The following is a 20352-nucleotide window of genomic DNA, read 5'->3' on the forward strand; positions in this document are numbered from 1 at the left end:
TGAGGGTCACCAAACGGACTGGCTGCAGCTCTTCGGAGCACACTTTTTCCACCTCTGATGAGTATGTGGTCGTTTCCCCTCTTTCCTCCAGAAGACGTGCTTCCTTTGGGTCTCCCTCCCGCCCCTCCCCACGTCCACCTGAGTCCCTAGCGGGCAACACAGGACGCTGGACCTTTCTGAAGCGGCCTTGGTTAACAGTGAGCAGAAGGGAGGATGGTGCAGGTGGGGTCCGGGGGATCACCTGAATACCCCGAGGGCTGTGAGAGCTCAGAGCCCCTGGCCAGCCTACCCCAGAGTCCCCAGAGGGGAGCCAGGCCCAGGAGTGGCTACCCACGGGCTGGGGTGGAGGCCAAGCAGAGGCTTCAGACCTGAGAGCTTTCTTAGTAGGGGGAGGGCTTCCTGGGCAGGGGAGCTCACAGCCGAGGCCTGGCAGGGGAGCCCAGCTCCCGAGGGCAGCGCCATCCTGAATTTGGGTCATGGGGAAAGGAGATGAGGCCTTCCAGTCCCTGGGAACCCAGAGACGCCTGGGGAGGCAGTCAGGGAAGGCTCCCTGGAAGAGGCAAGCAAAACAGAAGGAAGCATGACTTGGGAGGGAGGGAAAGAGGGTGCAAGAAAATTACACCCCTGCCCTGGTATGGCTGGGACCCCCCAGGTCCCTCCATTCTCATGTCCTTCTTTGCTCCCCGCCAGGGGCCAAATGATCCCAGGGGAGCAGCCCCACCCACCTCAGTAAGAGACCCTCAGTGAGCTCACAGCTGGTCCATCGTGGAGGGGCAACACCCTCTTCTTCCCCTCCCTGCCCTGCTGGGCCGGGCAGCTTTGGGATGCCAGCCAGCAGCCAGACTTCCCAGAAGGGGGCTCCTTGGAATCAGGAGAAACGGATAAGAGGATGACTGGGAGGAAAGAGGGGAAGGAAGGAAGGGAAGGTGAAGGGAGAACCTCCTGCCATCGTCAGGAAGCAGGGCCGACTGCACGTGGGATGCTCTGCCACCTTGGTGCCCTCCCTTGAGGTCTGGGAGCAGCGTCCTCGGCCTTGGCTGCTGCTTCCCCGCAGCCCCGGGGGCTGGTTCCATGAGCGATGCCCTCTGAGGAGCGTTCCCCTCCCAGCAGGTCCATCTCAGTGGCACCCAGCACCCCGTGGCCTCCCCCACCTTCTTTAGGACCTGCAGTCCCTGTGGCTGTCATGGTGAAGAGGGCCACCACCCCCGTTCCCGGGCTCCAGGGGCGCCCAGATGCTCTGAGAAAAGGCCTGTCTGCCCACATTTTGGGCCCTTCCCCAAGCCCGCCAGCTCGAGGAGGGGAAATGGACCCTGGTCCTGCTGAATTCTCCGGGCTGAGAGCCATGGGGGGCAGCTGGGCCCCTGCCTGTCCAAGGCCTGGGCCTCCCCAGGAGTGGCCACCTGCAGCCTGTGGGCCCTGGGCCCTCTGCTGGGACCTGGGTGGGGACGTCCCCCAAGCACGGTGCTCCCACATCCATCCCCACCGGTTCCATTACCGCCAGAGCTGTGATTGTAAAGCAATCAAGGGAATCCTTTCTTCCCACTTCTTAGAAAGCCTCCCTGCTCAGCGTGAATGAAAACATTGGGACTATCGCAGGCCCCAAGTGGCTCAGGGAATGGGAGGGGAGGCGTCTCTCCCCAGAATGGGAGAGAAAGGAGAGAAGCAAGACTCCATTTCTATTCTAGTTTCTCTCAGATCCATGCTCCCCTGTGCCCTGTCCTCACCAGCTCTGTGCCTTAGGCGATTCCGGGGGTGCTGCGGGTAGCCTGCCGGCACAGGGGGCTGGACCCATGGGGTCTGGGCTGGAGGAGGCGGCGCGGCAGAGCTGGGGCTCAGCAGGGAGCTGGGCCAGGTAGTTGGGATTTCTTTTCCTGACTCCATCACTTTGGGCTGTGTGATCTGCTTGCCCTCTCTGGTCCCGACCTTCCCCATCTAAAAAATGAGGTGTTTTCACTGGATCATTCCTGGGGTCCTTCCCCAGCTCTGTGCAGTGAAGGTCATAGTGTGAGTGGTTGGAAGGGACTGAAGAATGGAGCTTGGTCCCAGGTGAGGGATCTGATCAGGACCTGGTCGAGAGCCAGGTGGATTGGACTCCTGAATCCCCAGGCCTCCCCTTACCCACCCGGCTGCCCCACCTCACCTTTAGACCCCGACAGTATGGGGCTTGGGCCTTCCCTGAGGAGACGTCTTTCCTGTTCAGAAGGAGGGGGAGGCTGGGGTCTCAGAAGCGTGGAGCTCTGCTCTGGACCTGGATCTTCAGGACCCACTGGAATATGGGCTCCGTGATATCAGGGGTTACTCTGTTTTCTTCTCCTAGAGGAAAGTGGGCGTGTGGACAGGACTTGGAGGCGGAGAAGCAGCTATCTGGGGGGAGGGGGTGGCAGCGGGGGGATGAAAGAAAAAACAGGGGAGTTGGGGAGAGGTCCAGTGAGGGGCTATCTGGGACATTCCATCGTGTGGGGAACCGAAACGTGGGCTTCGGAGTTTGGAGTACAGAGTCTGGAGCCAGACGGCCTGAGTTAGTCTCGACTGTACTGCTCAGCAGCTGTGTGACCTTGGTGAGCTTCCTGGCCTGTAGGAGGGTACATTCCGTAAAGGCATCGTACAGGATTGTTGGGAATGTGTGAAAAGCACCTGGCACAGCAAGCGCCCAATAATTGATACATGACAATATGATTGTTGTCAAATCAACATCCAAACCTGAGAGCAAGCTCGGTTTTCTGGTCCTTTCAACCTTCTGCAATTGGACAGGGGATACTGGCAGGCCGCTGGGCGGTTTCTGGTCGCCTGACCAGCCCCAGGGATCCCTGCAGTTCTGACATATGGCCAGAAGGTGGCAGCATTTCACCACAGTAAATGGGCACTAAGCCTCCCTCCCCTAGCCCTGCAGTCAGGAATGGCCCCTCAAGGGGAGCCCCTTTCTTCCCTCTTTCTGCATTAGCTAAATAGACCCTGAGGTCCTAGGCTGTGGAATGCATCACGACAGCTGAGCAGGAAGGAGGGGCTTGCTGTTCACCCCATCAAACCCTGTCCAGCCTGGCATGAAGGTTGCAGCGTGGTGCATGGGGAGGGTCCCCTCCACGTGGGCACTGCTGCCCTTGCGCTGTCTTTGTGGGCCTGAGGAAGGGGGCTGGGTGGGCTGGTCAGGGTCACTTCTGCAGCCCCCGAAGGCAGGACTCTGTACAAGGCAGACCCCCAAGTGAACTGCGAGATGGAAGAGCCCTTGAAATCCAAAGTGAGAAAAAACCGAAGGGCTGCAAACTGCAGAGCCCATTGATGTCTGTCATCCGCAGATTTCCTGCCCACACGGAATGGGGGATCTTGTACATTCCTCCTGATCAACTATGTAGGGAGGGCAGAGGCCTCAGGAATAACTCTGGGGAGGGGTGGGAGCTTGGAGGCAAAGATGTGGGCTGAGCTCCTACCCTGTCCTCGTCTTCCCACCAAACCCTCACATCACCTCCCAGGAGTGACCCAGGCAGGTTTACCTTTCTGAGTGTTGATTATTAAGTCTGAAAATGAACTGTTGTCCAGCCACACGATCAAGAGAGATAAATGCTAATTGCTGGATGGATGTGCTAACTCCTGGCTCCTAATTCGTCACCTTGCCTAGGCTGAGGTTGAGAGAGGCAAGGGAAGGAGGAGGCGCTGGGGCCAGGACCCTGGGAGCCACTAGACCCTCTTGCAAGAGGATGTGGCAATGGGTGGGGGAGCCAGGACCCCCTCCCCAGGGGATGAGAAGGATGCCATGGGTCCCTGAGGCTCTCCAGGGAGGACAAGGAGCCAGGTGAAGGAGGACGGGGAGGTCTTCGGCTAGCTCATGCTTATTAGGAAATTAATCCCAAGTAGACTGATAATTTGTTTCCCCACTGGCCTTGCGGTTGGCCTTGGGGAGCTAACTATTTCTCTGAGGTTGGTTGCATCCTCGTGTTAAGACGCTCAGTGGACTGCAAAACCCATGACTGATTGGTAACTTTCTGAAGGCGGATCTGGCAGTGGAAGACGTGGGACTCACGATTATTCCTCGAGAGGTGAGGTTGTGGGTCTTTGGGGGCTTAGGTGGGGACCTGCCTAGAGTGGGATCTGGACTAGATGACCTGGCGCAGATCCAGGTGAGAGCAGAGGGGCGGGAATGGGGATTCGTGTGGCAGCAGGACTGGTGGGAGCTCCTTCGTTCATTCCCAGGATTCGTGGCATCTCAAGATCCTGGCCCTCAGTTTTCTCATCTGCGAAATGGGGCTAGTAATCGCAACCACCTGTGTGTTTTGTGAGAATTAAATGAAAGGAAGTAAGGAAAGCGTTGCCACAGTTCCTGGCACCTTATCCCTCGAGAAATAAGTGTTCGGTGAGTGGGTGTCGGGCTTCGCTGTTCTCTTCTGACCCTGCTCTTGCTGCTGCTGGTGGCAGAATCCAACCTCACCATTCCAGGGGAGGGCCTGCCCATCCCTTAAGACCACCCACTCTGGTTTCTGGGGACGAGATGAGTCTGGGCCCCTCCTTCCCCGCCTGGGCATGCAGCCACGGGCCCTCTGGCTGCATGTGGCAGGGGAGGCAACCCGCGCACGGGAAGGATGGAGGCTGGTGTGCCTCCTCCCAGCACGCGGGGCTGGCCGCTACACGCATCAGTGGCCGGGGTAATTAATTTACACATTTCATCCTGCTTAAACTAATAAGCTTCTATATCCTCCTTCTCCACTGAGCCTGAGCCTGAGCCTTCATGCTGGGCTGTCATCCTGGCCCCAGGGAAGCTGTCACATTCCCCACTGCCGTCCCGTGGGCTGCGCCCAAGGCTTGGAGGCCCTATGTCCACGCTTCTGAGGGTGCTGGTCCAGGTCAGCCTCAGAGGCCGTCTCAAGGTGCCCAAGCAACCTCAGACCTGTCTGGGAGTAAAGGGAGAACTGGGAGTCCATCCTTGCAGCCCCCAGCCCCGCAGCTCCCCTTCCTGAAGCTGCGGGGTCTGGTACAAAGATGACTGGGGACATGAACACATCCTCTGGGCAGGGATAAGAAATAGCCTCCAAGAAAGGTGGTAAAGTGAAGATAGTGAAGGGAGGATAACGTGTATCCTATTCTGTTCGGTTAAGAAACGGAGAGAAGCATGTGCGTGTTTGCTTGAAGGATAAAGCCTGGATGGGTACACAGGAGACTGGCTGCCCCCAGGGAGGAGCTGGGGCTGCAAGGCAGGCGGAGGGAGACTTTCACCCTAATCCTTCTGTACCTCTTGAGTCTTGAGCGCTGTGAATGCATCACATATTCAAAAAACGTCAGCTGTTCAACAACAAATACAAATGTAATGTAAAAACCCCGTTTGTATCCAGCACGTTTGTTGGATACTCCTGTGTGCCTGGTGGTGAGGCTGCAGGAGGGTAAGTCATGATGCTCCCTTCAAAGAAGGGGTGGGGAGCGAGGAAAGTCCTGGGTGATAATAACCGTGGTGAATGGAATGCCTGAAAGCCCTTGAGCTCACGGACGAACCCCAGTGGGTAGTTCAGGAGCTGCCTGGAGGAGGGGGTCTTGGGCCATTTTGAAGGTAGTGTAGGGGTCCACCAGATGGAGAGGAGAGAGAAGGGCTGGACGGGCTTGAAGTGTGAGTTCCTATTTGGACGGCAAAACCCTGGGGTGCATTCGGGCCCTAGCGTTCCCATCTGTAACGTGGGAAGAATCCACTCAGGGAGCCAGTAAGGAAAGCGATTCCAGCCCCTAGAACTTCAGTGATCACCAACCCTCATGGTCCTGGAGTGGAAGCTATAGGATCCAGGCCTGTGCTTCACAGAGAGGCTTTCTCCTTAGCTGAGGACGGCGTGCCAGCTCCTTCTGGCGGCTTCCTCCTACTTACGGATTCCACTTGTACGCTCCGATTCCAAATCCTGCAGGATTTAATATCCACTCTGTAATCTACTAGCACCAATAGGCATTATGTAACTAAACCTTAAATTGAAAATGCTAGGCTTCCATTTTCCCCATGCTGCCGGGAGAAGTCGGGGCTCTCCTCGTCCGACGTGACGGACTCTTGCACTAATTAAAGTGCTGTCTGTGCAGGCACACAACCTGCTCCCGACACACCTCACAACACAGCCTGGGGTGACCAGCCACGGTAGGGTCCTGGGCTGGCCATCCTAGTAGCTGCAAGATTGGCCCTGTGTCTACCCCAAATATCACTTGCTTTAAGCCCATTTCATTTCCTGCTCACTGGCTGTAATGACCATTCACTCATTCACTCACTCACTCATGCATTTATTACGCACTCATGGCAGGCACAGAAGTGAAAGATGCTAACACATAGTCAGGCTCTTCTCACCTCCTTCCCTCTTTTGCTGTGACAGCTTCATATAATGCCAATTCCCAGGCCATACCAGTTCATGGCGGAACCCAGAGGAACGGAGAGCAAGAATAGCTAATGTGATAGATGCTATTCTTCTACAGATATCTTCTTCACGAGATAACTCTCTTTTTAAAAAATTAAACTTTTAATTTTGAGATGCTTGTAGTTTCACATGCAGTTGTAAGAAATAACACAGAGAGAGCCCGTGTATCCTGTGTCCAGTTCCCCCCATCTTGCACAACCTTAGTACAGTATCACACCCGGGATACTGACAGGGATACGGTCAACATACAGAGGATTTCCATCAGCAAAAGGATCTTTTCTGTTGCCCTTTATAGGCACCCTTACCTCCCCCTTCCTCCCTCTTTCCTGATCCCTGCCAACCACTGATCTGTTCTCCATTTCTATCATTTTGGTATCAAGAATGCCAAATGAATAGAATCGTAGAGTGTGTAATCTTGTGGTTTTGGCTTGAAGGACTCATTTAATCCTCACAACACCCCAGCAACGTAAGCATCCCTATCCCCATTCCACAGAAATGCAAGTTGAGGCCAGGGAAGTAACTTGCAGAGGCAGGATTCAAGCTTGGGTCATCCTGACTCCCAAGCCAGCCTCTCAGCTAACACTGAGCTGCAGGTATTGTTGGAAACGTGGGTCTGCCCATGTCAGGGGAGCTCCCTCCGCATCCAGGACACAGCTGGAGGTCCTGGCCCTGGATTGTTGGGGGTTATGGCCCTAGCCTGTCTAGCACAGCCTGAATTCTCAAGGGCGGGCATAAGGGAACCCCACCCCAGGACCCCTGCTGTGGTGAAGAGACAGAGGTGGGGCTCCCTCCTTGTCTGGAGGGGCTGGCAGAGGGGCTCAGGTGCGCTGTCCCGCCTGAAGGCACGACAGGCTGATTGAGCTCCTTGGGGGATTGTGGGGGGAGGTTCCCGCACTGAAGTCCACCCCTGCTGCCTCCCAGGCCTCCCAGCCCAAGATTGGGTCTCACAGCCCACTGGTTGGGTCAGCCTGGGGGCCACAACAGGTCAGCTCCGAAGCAACGTCACTCGCAGAGCTAACCAAGCGTGGGATTGCTCAGATTGCTAGAATGAGCAGCTCCCCGTGTACACCCCCTCCCACCAGCCAGCCACAGGCTCCTCCGGCTCTCGCCTGAATCTCGCTCCTGCCTTAACCCGACCTGGTCTCAAAGCCTCATGGCTCCCACGTCACAGTTGACGAGGGCCTCATCTCCCTGTGGAGGGCTCAGCCCCTGGTTCCTGGGGAGGGGAATCTGGCTCTCTCTGTATCCAGTGGGAGGGCCGGATAGGCCAGTGGGAGTGGTCACTCCCCAGACTCAACCCTGGAGCATGGTCGGCAGGGCAGGGCTGGGGCTCGTGCATGAATGTGGGACAGAGGGGACCTCTTCTACACCAGGGTTGGAGTTAGCAGCAGTGACCCAAGCCCCTGCACATCAGGAGTCTGCTAGAGGGCAGAACCAGGGCCAGTGGGAGAGGTTATGATGAGGGAGGCAAGTTTTGCTCAATGAAAGAAAGAATTTGCAGTAACTAGGAATGTCCAAAAGTAGAGCAGATGGCTTTGTGAGTAGTGAGGTCCCCGTCAGTGAAGGCATGCATTCACTCATTCATTTAACCCCTGTCGATTGTCTGCCTTGGGAAGGCAATACACCACTGTGGCTCTCAGCACTAGAGTCCCCCAGATGTGGGGTCTCCCCGCTCTGCCACTTCACAGTCTTTAGCAAGTTCTCTGTGCCTGGGTTGCCTCCCCTGCAAAACAGGAATAATAACAGTTCCTTACCTATCTCAGTGGGAGAATTGTAAAGACTCTCAGCCCCATGCTCAGCACCAGCTAAACACGAGCAGCACGTGTTATTTCCCAGGTGCCATTACCTCTATTCTATAGATGAGTTAAATAAATTCTCTGCGACTCAGTGCCTGAGTGGGGATTTGAACTCAAGCTGGTCTCATTTCAGAGCCCATGGTCCTCCCCCTTGACCATAAAGCTATGCCAGTTAGGTGTTAAAATCTGAGACTAAGGGACTTATATCTAGAGTATATAAAGAACACTTACAACTCCATAATAAAAAGACAACCCAATTAAAAAGTGGACAAAGTATCAGAATACATATTTCTCGGGGCTTCCCTGGTGGCGCAGTGGTTGAGAGTCTGCCTGCGAATGCAGGGGACATGGGTTCGAGCCCTGGTCTGGGAAGATCCCACATGCCGCGGAGCGACTAGGCCCGTGAGCCACAACTACTGAGCCTGCGCATCTGGAGCCTGTGCTCCGCAACAAGAGAGGCCGCGACAGTGAGAGGCCCGCGCACCACGATGAAGAGTGGCCCCCGCTTGCCACAACTAGAGAAAGCCCTTGCGCAGAAACGAAGACCCAACACAGCCAAAAATAAATAAATAAAAATAATAAATAAAAATAAAGGAATTCCTTTTTAAAAAAAATACATATTTCTCCAAGGAATTACACATGACCAATAAGCACGTGAAAAGATGCTCAACACCGTTAGTCGTCGGGGAAACGCAAATCAAAACCGCAATGAGATGCTACTTCACGTCCAGTAGGTTGGTGATAATCGAGAAGACACATAATAGCAAGCGCTGTCAGGGATGTGGAGAAATTAGAACCTCATACACTGCTGGTAAGAGTGTGAAACGGTGCAGCCACTTTGGAAACCAGTCTGGCAGTTCCTCAAATGGTTAAACATAGTTACTGTATAACCCAGCACTTCCACTCTTAGGTATATACTCAGGAGAACAGAAAACATACATCCACACAAAACCTTGTATGCCAACGTTTATAGCAGCTTTCTTCATTGTAGCCAAAAGGTAGAAACAAGCCAGTTGTTCACCAAGTGATGAATGGGTGACCAAAATGTGTGTATCCGCACAATAGCATCCAGCCGTGAAAGGAATGGAGTCCTGACACATGCTACCACGTGGATGAACATCGAAAACCTTAGGTGGAAGAAGGCAGTCCCCAAAGTCCACCTAGTATGCAATTCTGTGCCTACAAAAGTCCAGAATAAGCAAATCTGTGGGGACAGAAAGTAGGTTAATGGTTGCTTAGGGACTTGAGTGGGGCTGGGGGGATGGAGGGGTGATGGCTGAAAGGTACGGGGTTTCTTTTTGAGATGATGAAAATGTTCTAAAGTGAACTGTGGTGGTGCTCGCACACGTTTGTGAATAAACTAAAAACCATTCAATTGTGGACTTTAAATAGGTGAATTATAGGGTATTTGGGTTGTATCTCAATAAAGCTGTTCAAAAAAGAGAAAAAAATCCATAGAAAAAAACTGAGGCTGAGGGGCGAGGTATGGGTGGAGACAGAGGCTGGGGAGTTGCTAATGGAGGGCTTGGTGGTGGGGGGATGACCTTACTCAGGAAGCATTTCCCAAGGGATGGATGATGGACCCTGGGGGAATGCCTTCATGGAGGAAGAGGTGTCACTCAGGCAGGTGAACCCCTGGGAGGTGTCGGGGCAGGCAGAGGGCTGAACCGGTGGCCTCTGGCAGCCCTCAAACCCTCCAGCAGGAGAGGGCGGGTCGGTGTTCGGTAGGGGGATCTGGGGTTCTGATGAGGTGCCTGCAGCTCCAAGGAGCAGTGGCCCTGCCCACCCATCTACCTCCAGCTGGAGGTCATCACACCACTGATGTGACCTTGTGCAGAGGGACAGAACTTGACCCAGTCCATGTCCCCATGACTGGAGCACAAATGATGGGAGCTTGAGTTTGGAGGCAGAGGACCTCTCTGACCTCAGGCTCCTTATCAGTAGTCTGGGGTGGTCATTTCCCCCTCCTTGGGTTGCCCTGCATGAAATTAGATGCTGTGTTGAAAGCACCTGGTAGGAGGAGTTCCAGTGATGGGTGAAAACTGATCTCAGTTGGTCTTGGCATCAACCCTGTGAGTAGATGGGGCAGCTATTACATGAGGTATCACAGAGGCCACGTGTCTTGGTGACTCGTCGAAGGGCACATTGCCGAGAGGGAGGACAGAACTGGACCCTGCCTCTGGGATGCCTTGCACCTGACAACGCAGCAGGGCTGACACCTCACAAAGCACTGTGGGCAAATACTCTCATTTCACCTTCAGGACAAGCTTCTGCGTAAGTAGGATGGGTATCACTAGCCCCGTCTTACAGGTGAGAAAACTGAGAGTCAGGGATGTGTCTCCAAACATTATTCAGAGCACCCGGACTCCTGCTGGCTTTAGAGCACTCACACCCATAATCCTGGAGGCTTCTAGACTCTAAGATGCAGCAGATGAAAGGCCTTGCAATGAAGGTGGTGCCGTGGGGAGGTGCTGAGGATGGAAGTGAGGTGGGTCTGTGCTAGGCCGAGTGTGGGTGGCTCTGGCAGCCCCTTCCGTGGACCCGTCCGCCTCTCCCGGTTCCGGCGGGAGGGAGGAGGCAGGAGGCTTCTGTGCACAGGGAAGGTGGCTGCATGTTCAACGGGAATCACACAAGCGCTCTTGATAAACAGCAGGTAGCCCCGCTTCCGCTAGCTAACAGGATTAATCTAAACGCACACAGACGCAGCTGGGCAGAATCAAAACACAGACCCCAAGCTAAATTACACCACTTAGTGGCGGGGCCCTCAGAGCCTCCGAACGTGTCACCTGACTTGCTCACCTGCTGCAGGAAGAGGCCACGTGTGATGCTCATGTGCGGCACAGGGGTCAGGGGGACCCTGGAGGAGGGCCGGGGGCCGGGGCACTCGGGCAGGGCCGTCTCCGAGGGTCCATAGCCTCAGGAGGGTGGTACATCCTGGAAGACTGGGGCAGGTGCCAGACCTGAAGAAAATGGAGAGGCCAGGATGCTCCTGTGACCAGCATCCCACCTGCTGGTCCTGCCTGATGAGAGTCCTGCCTCCCAGGGAACCTGACCCCAGGATGTCCACACAGAGAGTGTCGGGTAGCTCTGCCCAGTGGTCTGGCATCCTAGGCTTTATTCTGGCCTCCACAGTGAGGGAAGGGAGAGGGAGGGGAACTCTTAACCCTGGTAACCACATTCAATCCCCACTATGGCTATTATAACCCCACTTTACAGATAAGGAAACTGAGGCAGAGTTAGGTTTCAGATCTGTTGGGATCCAGAGCCCACGCTCTCGCACTGCCCCAAGCTTCCTCCCCAGTCATAGCTTTGATGAGGTACAAATCTATCCGGGGTCTGCCTTGGGCTCAGGTGGGCTCCAAGCCCAAGGTCAGGGCAGAAGCCTCTTAACTCCCCAGGGTCTAGAGCCCTGTTTCCTTCGCTTTAGCTTAGGACACCTTGGTAATGTCCTCTGGCTGTGGGCGTCTAAGCCCCAAAAGCTGCACAGGGAGGGCACTCTAGGGGAAAATGAGAAAGGCCGTGAAAATGACTTTCTGGGCCCCTCACCCTGGGAGAGAACTGGAGGGTCATTATGTCCATCTCTTGGCCAATGAGTGGCAGGCAAACCAGCAGGGCAAACCCCCCTTCCCTTAAATCTTAGGAATGATAAATCCATTGCTCACGTCAATTGAGCACGTACTCTCTGCTAGGAGCTTTGCTAAGCCCTTTGAATCCATTCTCTCTCCTAATGCTCCCAATAACCCTAGGGGGTTGGTATTATCTTCATTATAACAAGGAAGTGGCACAGACCCCAACGTCCTGTGATCTCTCTCCTTCCCAGGATTCGGTCACCTTAACCGGGTTTTCCCGTGTGACCCACAGAAAGGGCAAGGTTGGGGTGTAGTTCCTGCTCCCCCCAGCTACCTGGTTCCATGGCCCTGGGCAGCCCAGGGCTTCTTTTTTTTTTTTTTTTTTTAACATCTTCATTGGAGTATAATTGCTTTACAATGGTGTGCTAGTTTCTGCTTTATAACAAAGTGAATCAGTTATACATATACATATATCCCCATATCTCTTCCCTCTTGCATCTCCCTCCCTCCCGCCCTCCCTATCCCACCCCTCTAGGTGGTCACAAAGCACAGAGCTGATCTCCCTGTGCTATGCGGCTGCTTCCCACTAGCTATCTATTTTACGTTTGGTAGTGTATATATGTCCATGCCACTCTCTCTCTTTGTCACAACTTACCCTTCCCCCTCCCCATACCGGGGCTTCTTTGAACTGGGAATTCCTGGCTTGTAAAACAAGGAGAAGCCCTCCACCCTACCTGCATACCTACCTTATTGTGGGAATCACAGGAGAGAAATACACCCTGGCTTTCATGCTGGGAGGCGCTACATAAACGTTAGTTATTGTTCCACACCCCAGAGCAGGCGTGTCCCAGAGCTCCGTATGAGGTTGTTTTTTTTAAATTAATACTGTTAGGAATGAGAATTACTACTACTAAGCCCGTTGCTTGTCCACGTACCTCTGCGTGGGGACCTCGATGTCCCCAGGACACAGTCTCTGCCCAGGGTCTAAGAGGAGGGGACCGTGCTCCCCATTCTGCAGTGGGGTAAACGGAGGCCCCTGGCAAGAACAAAGGGCGGCCCCAGGCCTCCAGGGGAATGGAGATTTCACTTAGGATCTGGGATTTCCGGTCTTCTCCCTCCCGCTGGGAGGGCTCCCAGGCCTCTCCGAGAGTGATTTATGGCAGCAATGTGCACAGCCAGTGCTGTGTCAGCGCCTCCCTCCCCTCCTACCTCCCGCTCTGGTCTCTCCCCAGCCCCCATTTCAGCTTCTCACCTGTTTCTCCCAATGCTGCCGCTCACCTCTCACTGGTTCTCCCCTCCCAGAGTGAGTTGCCCCAGGCTGAGCTGGGCCTACTTTCAACTCCTTTCTGGGCTGAGCCGTCCCTAGCTGCTGAGAGATCTGAGGGGGGTGAAGTGCTAATGAGGAGCTCCCCCTGCCCTGCCCCACCCCTCCCGTGGTCCCGGGAGAGCTGCCCTGAGGCCCTTGGTGGAAAAGGAGGGGAGGGGGCCTGGAGGCTTCGGTTCCTGTCACCTGTTCAGTGGCAGGACCAGCTCTGAGACTCAGTCTGTGGGACTCCCAGGCTTATGTTTTCCCCATCTCCAGGGCTGAAAAAGCCTGGACACTGGGACTGGGGGCAGAGCTGCCCCCTCAGGGCCATGCAGACCCCTGTGCGGAGGTCCTGGTGCTTTGCTACCAATTGCAAAGCACCGGCTGCCGGCTGCCGGCTGCCGGCTGCCGGCTGCCGTAATGCAGATTTGAGATCCTGTGGGGAAGGAAAATTCAGGGGGAGTGAGCTTCTAGACTGAGGAGTCAGGGGATGGAGGCTAGAAGCAGACACTGAATCCTTCTTCCCATGCTCCTATCAGAGCTAGTGAAGCAGGAGACCAAGGGCTTCTGGGAAGGCAAACAGGGCCCACGAGGGGGTACTGCCCAGAAAAACATCCAGATCATTAAATAGTTAAAAACAATAGAAAATTTATGAAAACCCAGAATTTAGTGTATTGTGAACTCATTTTCTAACATGGAGAAAATGGAAACTCAGAGAAGTTCTTTAACTTGCCCAAGGTCACACAGCTAATGGATTCAGAAAATACAGCTCTAGGCTGGTGGGCTCTCCGTCCTGTGCACAGAAGCTAGGGTGTGGGCCAAGCTCTGGCCAGTCCCTGGCTACACTCTCCCTGCTGCCCTTGCCCCTCCAGCATCCCCAACTTCAGGAGGCCTGCTCTGCCCTCAGCTTCTGAGCTGGGTCAAATTCAGAGTGACCCCACCAAAGGCCTCCCTGGGGTTTAGGACTACGCACTGCTTCTCCCTCCACGTCCAGGACCTGGGTAGGCCTGGGGAGTCTGGGGAGGGCCCGGCCTTGCTATCATAACTCTCACTTCTGGGACCCAGAGGGTCAAGTAGGCATTTTGGAGACAGTGATTGGTAGAGAAGGAACTTGGGGAACAAAAACAGGATGCTGAGGACTTAAGGGAGGGGGCCGTCCTCCCAGGCGCAGCTGGGATCTTTGGGGCTAGCTCCTGCCTCTCAACCCCTCCCTTGGCCCCTAGCTCATTTCTGGGACAATGAAACGCTAGTGCATTGGGCCAGCGGGCCAGACACTCTACCTGATTCCCTTTGGCCTGATCCCCACATGCTGACCTCATGACGAGCCCAACCAAAGAGGCTGGCCCTGGCACATCTTCCATCCTGTGGACAAACCTGTTATTTACGTTGATTGGTGCATGATTAACAGCTAATTTGTTAATCAACCACAGCCTATGTAACTTAGGTGCGGCTGTCTCTCCACGGAAATCTACCAAGGTCCCATCCTGAGAGGCTAGCCTGGCAGCTGGGGGAGCAGGTGGTGGCAATGGGGGTGTGGGCTTGAGGGTCCCTCCCATCCACAGCCTCTATCGACCCTCCCTTCCCTTGTATGAAACTTCTTCTGGCTCTCTGGGGTTTCCACCATCCTCCCCTCACCCCGTACCAGACACCCAAGGCCACCCTCGCTCAAGGCCATCAGCTGCCAGGTGCCTTGGGCAAATCACCTCACCCCTCTGAGCCTCAGTTTCCCCATTTTTGGTGTCCCAGTTGAGAAGATGGGTGATTTCTGTGAAAGCACCATACAGTCAGTAGGGTGCCAGAGCTGGCTGGTATCGACTCACAAGAGTCAGTTGTTAAACTTTCAGTGATTTTTGCGAGCCGGTTGATAAACATGTCCATTATTAAAAATTAAACTATATAAACTTACAATTAAATAAGTTACATTAAACACAGAGGTAATAAATACTCAAAACTCATTACTTCCTAATTACTTTACTATTATCTGTGCTCTTGAGGTTATTTACGTCGATTGTATCTGTATGTTGGAAATGCTGTGTAATGACTCACTGCTAAGCATCTCTTTCCAACTCCGCATTCAATGACATCACCTTGGTAGCTTGAAATCAGCCAGAGTAGGGGTATTCGCAACATGGAAATTGGCAAATGCCGTAAGTCAGGACTTCATTTATTGTTTTGTTATTTGTTTAGACCTAAAAACAGTGATGGAGAAAATCTTAATGATGCAGATTAAACCTAAAAGTATGTGGTGTGTGTAGCTATTACATTGTAAATAGCACAAAAAAATTGTGGAAATATTCTTGCAGTAATTGAAAACTATTTTCTGACGCAGCAAAGGAGTCACATCATTGACGAAGGAGGTTCCCACAAATGTCTTTGTCCTTTCACTTTCTTTTTACCCATTAATGTAAATGCAAATATTAACCAACATTCATGTGAGAACTACACTCATTTGTCAATTGCAGCCATAGGTTGGCTACGGATAGAAGAGTTCTGCAAAAATCAGCAGAAGCATTCTGTGAAAACCAATTGGATATGTGGAATTTACAATAAAGAGTGTTGTATATTTTATTATTTTTGTAAAATATATGCAATGTACCCTTTATATCAGTAAAATCACAAATACCCATATTCACACACTTTTCTTTTTTTCCTGGAGAGCCAGTTGTTAAACCTTTACCACTGACCAGCACACCACTGACTGTACTTATGGGAGAGACCCTCATCCCCTTCCTCTTTGCCCCCCACTCTGGCTCTAGGACTTGTATGGTGTCATCAGCCTTTAATGGCTGCACCAGATGTGGAGGAAGGGGCTAGAACTTGGCTGTCTCATCCTCCTCCACAGCCCCCTCCAAAGAAGGTGGATTCCTAGTTGTGCCCCAGGAGAGAAGATGTCATTGGGACACATCCCTGGGCAGAGAGCGGAAGGACCCAAGACCCTGGAACTTGCCTGCTCTGCTTTGGGGGGTGTCTCCACCTGTTGGCTGACTCCATCCAGAATCAGACCTCTGACACTACCTTGGGAGGGGCCACCATCATCTTTGTCTGGATTTTGACAAGAGCCTCCTAACTGGTCTCCCCATTTCTATCCTTGCCCCCTTTACAGTCTGTTCTCAACAGACAGCCAGAGGGATCTTGTTAAAAAACAAAATCAGATCATGTCCTCCTCTACCAGAAGCCCTGCCATGGCTTCCCTTCAAATCTCTACAATAGCCCTGCATGACCCAGCCTCCTGCTACCTCGTCCCTGTCTCCTGCCACTCTGCCCTTGTTTACTCTCTCTCTCTCGGAGTCAGCCGAGCTAGCCTCTTTGTGGTCCCTTGTGCTCACTAGGCACCTCGGCTCTTAGGGACTTCGCACTGGCTGTTTCCTGTTTGGAATGCTCTTCCTTCAAACATCTCCTTGGCTTGCTCCTTCACCTCCTTCAGATCCACTCCAATCTCACCTCCCCATCAAGGCCGTCCTTGATTCAACACTCTCGCTCCCACTCCAATGCACCTGATCCCCCTCCCCTTGATCAATTTTTAATTTTTTCATAGTGTTTCCCACCTTGTAATATACTAATTTCCTGATTACGTCTGCAATGGAAACTGAGTGTCACGAGGGCAGGGATCTTTGTTTCATTCACTGATATACTCATACTCCCAAAACAGTGCCTGCCACAAGGCAGGGGTAAGTAAATATTTTTGAAGAAATTCTTTGTGGGAGGAAGGGCAGCTTCTCAAAGGAGTCTGTGCAAGAGCAGACAACCTTTCCTTTCTCGATTGATGTGGGGATGGGAGGCCTCCTGCCTCAGTCCAGCCCAGCTTTCCAGCTCATCTCCTATATCAGAGCCTGTCTGAAAGCAGTCAGGATTCTCCAGAGAAACAGAACCAAAAGATATATGCATAGCTATAGCTATAGAGATATAGAAGGAGAGTTATTATAAGTAATTGGCTCATGTGATTATGGAGGCTGACAAGTCCCAAGGCCTGCAGTCGGCAAGCTGGGGACCCAGGGGAGCTGGTGGTGCAGTTCCAGTCTGAAAGCCAGCAGGCTTAAGACCTAGGAAGAGCCGATGTTTCCATTCAAGTTCAGAGGCAGGAAAAAACGAATGTCCCAGTTCAACAGCCATGCAGCAGGGGTTCCCTCTTACTCAGCCTTTTTGTTCTATTCAGGTCTTCATCTGATTAGATGAGGCCCACCCACACCGGGGAGGGCAATCTGCTTTATTCAGTCTGCAGGTTCAGATGTTCATCTCATCCAGAAACATCCTCACAGACACAACCAGAATAACGTTCGGCCAAATATCTGGGCACTCCAGGGCCCAGTCAAGTTGACCCATAAAATTAACCATCACAGGCCCTTCATCTCACAGGGCAGAAGGAGAACAGCCTGCAGCAGACTGAGTAACACACAACCTTCTGCCAGCTGGGCAACGCTGCAATTAACATGGCCTGTTAGTACCACCGTTTCTCTTCTCCTGCTCTCCAGGGACCTAGAACCTGGGTAATGAGGAGAGGAAAGGAGGCTTAGAACAACATTTGTGGCCTTGGCCTAGCCTCTGTTTTCTCGTCTGTAATATGGGCTTATACTGTATTATGCATCTCACAGCTGTAAGGCTCAAATGAGAAAATGCTTTGTCAAATATAAAACCTTGTGCAAGCCCAAGGTATTCGTCTTGCAAACTCACTCCTACTCATCTCTGACAAGTCCCTATCCCTGTCAAGGGAAAGGTTAAGACTGCCTTCTTTTTTATTCAGTTTCTCGTGTCCTAAGAGGGAAGTGCATGGGAGAAGGCATAAGTAGGGCCAGGGTCTTTGAAAATAGCAGCAGTAACAGCACATGTATTTGAGAGGCTAAGTTGAGAATTGGTGCTTTCTCCATCCTGTGGCAGGAGAGAATCATCAGACTGTTGGTTTTCTCCACTCCTGTGCCATTGCCCGTTGGGAAGGGCTGCAGTTCTGAATGTGGCTGATGAGACGTGTTATCAGAGGAGCTTTCTGTCTGGGAGCCATGGAGGAACAGGTCTGTCCTGGGTGAGTTGTGTGCAGGCGAGCCTGGCAGCAAGGGGATGAATGGGAGATCTGAGCTCCTATCTGCCCAAAGAATGTCTCCTCTTATTGGTGTTTCCCCACCACCATTAGCACATCCCTTTCCCTTGGTCCTGTATGGTTGGGAATCAGAAATGAGAAGGCACTTTCCTTTGCCTACATCTCCATTCTGGCTCCTCCATCCAGTCACTGGCAGAGCCAAAGTTCAGGTAGAAACTTGTCTGGCTGGATTGCCAAGATTGCCGCGGCCACCCACTGCCTGGCTCTGACAGCTGTTTGGCAAGATGGAGCATGGATGCCAGTGCTGTGGTAATGGGTGCCGAGTGGCACAGGGCATTCCCAGCACAGGGGCCTATCAGGGAGACATGTGACTGATGGGAAACTCTCATTGGGATGGGATAAAGTAAATATCCAGGAGACAGGAAGGCAGGCAGTCTTTGCTCTCCTGTCCCCTGCTGACAGCAGAGAACATGGGCATACCTCACCTTTGCCCTCTGGGAGTGCCATGTCCCGATGCCCATCATTGGGTACTCTCTATGTTTGGGGCTTCAGGTCAGGGGGCGGATATGGAGCTGATTGGTTTCATGACACAGTTACGGTGGAGCTGATTCATTCATTCATTCAACCATTCACTTATTCAATATTTATTGAGAGCCTTTTCTCTGCCTGTATGCTGGCAGTGTTTTATTTTTTGGTTTTATTTATTTATTTTTAAAAATATTTATTTTCTTTATTTTTTTGGCTGCGTCAGGTCTTACTTCTGGCACGCGGGATCTTTCGTTGCAGCGCGGGTTCTTCGTTGCGGCGTGCGGGCTTCTCTCTGGTTGGGGTGTGCGGGTTTTCTCTCTCTAGTTATGGTGCACAGGCTCCAGAGCGTGTGGGCTCTGCAGTTTGCGGCACGTGGGCTCTTTCGGTGAGGCATGAGAGTTCAGTAGTTGTGGTGCGCGGCCTTAGTTGCCCCAAGGCTTGTGGGATCTTAATTCCCCGACCAGGGATCAAACCCTCATCCCCTGCATTGGAAGGCAGATTCTTTACCACTGGACCACCAGGGAAGTCTTTGGCACTGTTTTAGATGTGAGAATCGAGGTCCCTTGTGTCATGGAGCTTACAATCTAGTTGGAGAGGCAAGGGCATACATGTGAACAAGTGTAAAGAGGAAAACTGGATAGATCTGGGTCTGAGCCTTGGACGTGTCATTTACTAGCTGTGTGACCTTGGGCAAGTTACTTAACTGTGTTGAACTGCAGTTTTCTCATCTTTAGAGTCAAGATGATGATAATACTGATTTCATAGGGCTGTGAAGATGACTTGAAAGCAAGTATATGAAGCACACAATGGAGAACTGACTCATGATGGATGTACCCATGTATGCATTATTGTTATTGTTATTGTGAATATTACACATTTAGAAATAGAAGCAGGAAACCTTTCTTTCAGCAAAGTGACACCCTGGAAGAGGTGATTCCAAAGCTGTGTCTGTACTGCGTCACAACATTTAGTTGGTAAAAGATCAATTCAGCCAACTCCTTGAGTGTTTGGTCAACAAAGGCTCTAACAACTGACATTTATTTTTTTCATTGGTGGGATCAGGTGGTTGTTTGAATTGAAGGAACCAATTGGTTGTTCTAATTGGATGAACTAATTCATTGTTCACGCATCCTGGTGACCCAGTCTAAGAATGGTTGTGATTTTATCCAAGGCCCTGGGTGCTTTCTCTTTTACAAGTGAACTTTTGGCCTGATTTTGTCTTCATTTTATAACTGTTAAAAACATGTGAAGACACATATACACACACACAGAAGCCAAGCCAGCTCATGATTATCCCTGCTGAGCTGGGACCAAGAGAACCCGAACTTTATATTTTGCCAACAGCTTTTACCTCTTCTCAGCCAGTTCTTTTCCACAGCAGATGCCAAAGAGCCAAATGGCATAGTCTGAGCTTGGTCCCTTTCCTGCCAGTCTTTGGGCAAGGCTCTGGCTGTTGGCACTCTACTCTGCTGTCCATTGTGAGGTCTCATCCGCTCCGCCTGGCACGGGAAGGGGAGAGCTGGCATTGTCCAGCAGGTAGGTGCTTGGGGCAGGAGGCCGAGGAGGCTGGTTCCTGGCAGGCAAACCTGTTGCCACTAAAACTTGGCACGTCTGGGCGGCTTTAGCAGTCCAGACAGAGAATTAGCACAGAGGAAGTGCCTGCTCCGCAACGCCGGTCTGGCTCCTTGGTACTCCCCGTGGAAAGCACCCGTGGTGCTACCCATGCTCTCTTCCTTGGTTGCAAATTTATGTGAAGTGG

The sequence above is a fragment of the Balaenoptera musculus genome, chromosome 8 (assembly GCF_009873245.2).
Source record: "Balaenoptera musculus isolate JJ_BM4_2016_0621 chromosome 8, mBalMus1.pri.v3, whole genome shotgun sequence".
NCBI lineage: Eukaryota > Metazoa > Chordata > Mammalia > Artiodactyla > Balaenopteridae > Balaenoptera > Balaenoptera musculus.